Genomic DNA, 6,878 nt, shown 5'->3' on the forward strand with positions numbered 1-6,878 from the left:
GAAAGCGCACCAGAAGTGGCGCTCGTTTCTTGCCCTGCCCAGGCAACCAGAGCACGGTTACATGGCCTGGAAAGAATGAGTCAATCCCCAGCTGCCCGGCCAGTCCGAAACGGTAGAAGTCAAGTTCTCACTGGGACTTCGGGATAAGCCGTGACTTTCGAGATTCGAGGAGCCACTATACTGCTCAGAGGCGTTTATTTCACTCCGAAGGCTTCGAATGATAGCTGCTTGTGAAGCGACATGATCCTCAAGTATTGTCATCATAGATGACAGCGCACAGTTGTTTTTGTCCCAAGTTGCTGATTCTTGCAGCGAGGGATCATATTTATTCGACAGAAAGTCAACCGAGACGTGCATTTCTTGCATTTTTGTAATCACTGCTACGATCTCAGACCTCAGGCACAGCAACTCGTCTGTATTAGAAAGAACCAAGGAAAGAGACTTGACTTGCTCGCGAATGGAATCCAGCAGTGCTAGCTCATCAACAATGGCTGTTAACTGGCTAGAGCCACGTTGGGACGCATCCACTGAACTGCATGTTTTGCATCATCACTTTTCTCTCCTTTTCAGCCCGGCGGCCGAGAAGGTGCCTTCAGCCATACCCGAGCACTCCTGTCGGAGGTGATATAACGACGCTGCTATACAGGTGATATATAACACAGCTGGAACACTCCGTATATCGGTCCTACATTACTTTCCCTCCATGACGCCAGCGTACAAAAAAGCACACACATGGTCGCTCAATCAAAGGGCGGTTTTGCAGTCAGCGGCACGAGAGGGGCACACAATCGCGGCCACAGCGAAACCAGCTCACCGGCAGTAACAAAATGAATCACTCAGGACCGGCTCTGGACGTAACGCCAACAGCGCTTGCTGCTTGAAAGCGACGCACTTTCACGGGGAGAATGACGGTGTACGTAGAGCAGGCCACAACCTTGCGCTGCTCAGCGGAGTCATGAAGAACCGGAAAAGTTCTCCGTATTTCCAGCAAAGCTGTCACACCCACGAACCAGTTCGTGCTGAAGAATATTGGACGTCCGTAGCACAACGCGACCTGCAGTAACAATGAATCGTTTAAGGCCGGCTGTGGACGTGCCGCCAGCTGCAAAAATCGAAAGCTGAAAGCAAGGCAATTATATTGTTTTAAACTACTGAAACAGGTGCATAAAAACAAGCTCTACATATGGAAAGAACATAGTCAGCGTTGCCCCACCAGAAAAACGTTTACAAAGATTGTCAAGAACGAGGACGAATTATGGAAAACAGAATATGCAGTGCTAGACAATGAAAATAATTAGGGAATTAAAATTAAATTTTGGGATTTTACGTGCCAAAACAACCTCCTGATTATGAGGCCCGCCGTAGTGAAGGACTCCGGAAATTTCGACCACCTGGGGCTCTTTAACGTGCACCTAAATCTAAGTACGCGGGTGTTTCGCCGCATTTCGCCCCCATCGAAATGCGGCCGCCGTGGCCAGGATTCGATCCCGCGACCTCGTGCTCAGCAGCCCTACATAATAGCCACTGACCAACCACGGCGGGTAATTAGGGAATGGGAATGTAGCTCAGACTTCGGTGTTGGTCCAGACTTTTAAAAACGAAGATGAATAATTCTTTTGGTGATCGCATAATTCAAACTTTTTGCAGATCCCATGTACTCGAATTTGCTTGAAGCCTATTAGAAGTAGCCAGCTATGGCGTCAACCCTACGGCGGCACTTTGACTCCCTCGAAGAGCCTGAGCAAGTGCTCATTGTGGAGCACGGACACATTCGCGTATGCTGAGGGTGAGAAAGAGCCTGGGCTTGCCTAGCGGCTCGATCATTTCGAACACGTTCCTCTTCTCCTGTGCTCGGTGGTACCCCACTAGTACGCCGTCTTCGAGCTGCTTGAGGAAACCCTTGAGGAATGCAAAGTCAGATTTGACGCACTTTTTCTGCAAAGCTGAGTCACTCTGAGAGTTCTGCGTTAGCCTGAGAAGCTGCGGTCGTCAATCTGAGTCGCTGTAATGACGCTGCCATGCTGGAGTTTGACGCAGCGTTGTCGTACTCAGACTCCACACGCAGGACGAAAGAGAAGGCCTCGACGCTTGATTAAACCACTTAGTAATTAAATACAGGAGCCCCGAAAATCCAGCGAGAGCATGGAGAGGAACCAGGAGGCAGCACGTTGCCGTCCGGTGATCGGAAATCAACACTCGCGGGAAACTTGTTTTTGAATTGCTGTGATGCTCGTACGGAGGAAACCACCATTCGGTGTTCCGCAGCCGAGATGGCCGGATCTTTTTATGCGCGTCACCTGACTCGAGAGCTAGTGGTGCGCGAGAATCAGAGGCGAAAGTCGAATGACGACGATGCCGCGACAACGATGGCGCCGAGAAGACGAGCATTTACCCAACGGCTCAAGTTGGTAGGCACCGCCAGCACTATCGGCGTAGGAGGCTAGATAGATAGATACGGTCAAGGTGCCTGAATTGCCAAATAATGCGAAAGCCTCAGAAATGCAGCCCAATGCTCCGACCAATCGACGATGTCCTACACAGTGACCCAGCTTGGTGGGAAAACGGTTACCAAAAGCATGCGTAGATACAAACAGCTATTTAGCCCCTGGTACGTTCATAAAGTAGACTAAGAATGCCAATGCATTCAAACCCTCATTCGTTGAGATTGCTCCGAAGTCCTTCACGTGGGCCGTCTCTCGTAGCCTCTGTGTTGCGGTTGCATTAAACTCTATACTAATCTGTCACCTGGCAAGCTTCTGTCATTCAACACAAACAAGAAAATGCTTCTTCTCCATTGCAAGTGCACACAGTGTCGACTTTATGATCGTTCCACAAGTCTAACAAATCCTGTAAAATATCTGGGCATTAATTTTGCTTCTGAACTAGCATGAGCTCTGCATACACATGAAGCTACAAACTCAGCTAACAAAGTACTTGGACTTTGCGCCGCAACCTCATCTTAGCCCCGTTCTGCTGAACTCTTCACTTACGAGGCTGTCATACGTCCGTGACTAAAGTTAGCTAACGCTATTTTTATCACCATAAGGAAATATAATAGGTACTTTTGAGTCAGTTCAGAACATCCTGGCCAGATTCATCCTTTACAATTATTCTTATAACGTCAGTAATGACTTAATAGAAAACGCTACCAAGTTTTCTTAGCCTAGCCTTTCGCCGTAATGATAGAACGCTTTTTCCTTTATAATAAATTTTTTTACATTACCCCAGCTGACCAGCTCATCACATCTGCCACCGCGGCCACCCAAAAGTTTTTTCCTCTACGCGCTCACACGAACACTTTTCAGCATTGCTTTCTTCTACGCATAGTCAAACACCGGAACGAACGGCCCACCTATAGGGCTGTGATGATTGAGCACTCCCACTTCAGGACTACTATCTAAGCATGTACCATTTAAGACGTTACATCACCACCCCATTTAATATCTCTCTGGGGCAATCGTCGTAAAATACGTAAATTAAATTAAATAATCAAGAGTTGGCGTGAAGTGAACCTAGAAAAAATCACGTTTGGCGCTGTCTCCCAGTCGACGAGGTGCGTTAGTGACCGCGTGCACAGGATGTCATCGAATGAGATTACGCAGCAACCGAGCACGCCTTCACCGGATGCCAGTGTTGGGGGGAGGGGGGAGCATCTGATATTTCAATATGAGGTCAAACGTATGCACGCGTCTGTGCCGGTGATCCGGCACAGCCCTGTGACTCGTCTCTGAGTCGCTCATGACTCAAAAGTCAGACAAAAAAATGCTGAGAGCCAACACTCAGGATTGAAAAAAACGCAGCATTGACTCGGGAAGCCAGCGGAGGCCCATGTTTGCTTCTTCACAGACGAGTTGCCTGAACAAGCAATGTTTATTCGAGAAAATACGTGAGTACGCTGTCAAAAAGATAGCGCATTTCGCAAAAACACAACTTGTATAAATATGGCTGTCGTTGAAGGGGGACTATGTATTTACCTTTGGGTACCACATTCTTGCGACAAGAATGTTGCTCTCATGACTAAGTCAGTTATTCTTCTGTGTTAACCACATGGAGGTAGCAGAAATCTTTCTCTACTCTATGGGATTGAAGACATTAACATAGCACGGCAGTTTGAACGTCATGGAGGATTGAGAAGAAAATGTTAATTCCGCACCTTCGTATACTACTGTAAACCGAGTATTTGGATCGATTCCATGCTTTCAGTGATAGTAGCGGCTTGTCACATGCATCTCTGTACAGACTCACGCGAACGTACTTGAGCAAGGATACGACAAGCTTAGCTTTCCGTTATTTATTTAGGCATTTATTATACTTTCTTATTTCGATATTATATTATAATAATTTTGAGAGCAGCAGCTTCTTGGCTGGCCTCTCGTAGTTGGCAAGTTCTATGGCTGGGAAGCCAGAACATGAAAAAAATTCCGTCAGAACCCGAAACTAAACGTTCATTTTTTTAATCAGTATTACCATCTATGCGGCGTACCAACCCCAAAAAGTTTTGAAAAACTATTAACCCTACACGACACATGCCTCAAGCTATACTCGATTACGACATTAATCCCATTTCGGAGCATAATGTTAGTTGCACAGTTAATACCCTTTTCTGCTCAGATTTTACTAAACAAACCAACACCGTACTACCAAACTTCCCTACGTTTGACCGCCCAACTATGCAAGACATTTTGTTCGACCCCAATTGTATTATAAAATTGATCGAGTAATTGAAAGTCACATCGTCATGTCGTACTGATGGCCTGAACTCGAAAGTTGTAAAAATACCAAGAACATTGTTGGTATCTTTCTGTGCAATTTTTTTCAACAGTCATTAACATCTGTGCCTCCGCAAGACTAGAAAATTGGTAAGATCGTCCCAGTCCTTAAAAAAAAAAAAACGTTCATCTTCTTCATATAAAAACTACCGCCCCATTTCTCTCACAATAATCTGCTCGAAATTAATGGAAGATGTAATTCGCTAGCACATTATAAAATTTCTTGTTTCGGTCAACTTTTTCGCCCTAACCAGCAGAGTTTCTGAAAAAGGATGTTCTTGTGATTCACAACTAGTAATTTTTATTAACGACCTTAGTTCTAAACTTGACCTAAATATTCCTACTGACACGCTCTTTCTAGACCTTTAGAAACGTTTCCATAAAGTACTGCATAAAAATTACTACTGAAACTTTCGCGCCTAAACCTTAATCCCCTAGTAATGGAATGGCTTCGAAACTTTCTGACTAACAGAGAACAGTTCGCCTACCCTAACAAATACTTGTCCTCTCGTTCTCCGGTCACCTAAGATGTTCTCCAAGGTACTGTGCTCGGACCTTTGCTTTTCTTAATTTACTCTCATTTGCATCTTTCTCTTGATTTACGTCAATGATCTTCCATCTAACATTTTTTTTAATATCGGTTCATTTGTTGACGATTGTGTAATCTACCGCCAGATTTCTAACAACGCTGACGCCGATTCTCTTCAAAAAGATCTTAAACAAATCGAAACTTGGTGCAAGGACTCGTTAATGTCTTTTAATATTACTAAAACATGTTTGATCTCTCTCCATCGCAGGCGATCCCACATTCCTTATGAATATGTTCTTTTCGATACCGAAGTCTCTTCCGTTTCCACCTGTAGTTGGGGGGCATTACATTAACGCATACACTAATTTGGTCTTTACATATATCAAACATCGCTAATGATGCTCATCGGACTCTTGGATTTTTACGTCGAAACTTTCGTTCTGCTAGCCCTTTCATCAAATTATTAGGATACCAAACTTTTGTCCTACCTAAATTAGAATTTGCTTCAGCCATATGGGACCATCATTACTCTAACCTCTCTAACTCTAAGAAAAATACAAAAAAATGCAAACCCTCATCACTCAGCATAGTAGGCCGATGCGCTGCCATGGATTGCCTGACCAGAGACCCAAGTTGGCGGCGAAACGGTACAGAGACACAGATACACAGATAAGCGAGGAGAAGGGAAACAAGAGGGCTCAATTTTTGTCAATCACGACCATATAAAGTCAGCAGTCAATTACGCTAAGGAAAGCGTACGGGTAATTAGCTGCGGTTGAAATCGAAATGTATAAAACAAAAAAACTGGCAAATGAAAATTGACGAAAAGATAGCTTTTCGCCGGCGGGGACTCAACCCGCAACCTTCGTTATTCCCATTGTAACAGTTCTGCAAGCTTCCGTCAAACGACAGCCTAATTAGGCGAGTTCTTTTTCCTTGTAAGCTCCGTTTAAGCATAGTCTAAAGCCATCCTGCTCCTAGTGCAAGCTACAACAGGAACCGCGGCGAGGAGTTTTCTGTATATGCACTGAAATCTAGCCTTATTGACGTATTATTGTATATCTAAGCAAAAGAGTTGAATGTTGGGCTAGTGGGTACTTTGACACGAGAACCATGTTGAAATACAGCGCAACGTCTTTCTTTTGTGTCGTCGCGTTGCGCTGTATTTCAATGTGGTTCTCATGTACATCTACGCAGACACATCGTTTTGTATGCACGGCTGATCTTATGGCACTGCGCAAACCAATGGACGGCCACGACCAAGGACTGCTAGATCGCAAGAAAGAGCAACCAAGTATTTATTAATGGCAAGAGAGATGACATTCTTGCATGCAATGCAGCATCGCCTCTCTGCGAAGGATCACCGGGGACTGGCTAGTTAGTGATCAGGTGGTGGCATGTCTCTTAAGTCTAAAGCTCTTGGATTTCGAGAGAGCAAAATAGTTATATGCTCTGATTTCATTTTTTTCTGTGCTTCCAAAGAATTAAGAACTGCAGCAAAGCAAAATCGTGTCCGTAGTCAGCGAAGGATGAAGCGAGCATTCCACCTTTTCTGTCGTTCTTTTTGTTTCTGCACCACT

The sequence above is a fragment of the Dermacentor albipictus genome, chromosome 3, assembly GCF_038994185.2.
Source record: "Dermacentor albipictus isolate Rhodes 1998 colony chromosome 3, USDA_Dalb.pri_finalv2, whole genome shotgun sequence".
Taxonomy (NCBI): Eukaryota; Metazoa; Arthropoda; class Arachnida; order Ixodida; family Ixodidae; genus Dermacentor; species Dermacentor albipictus.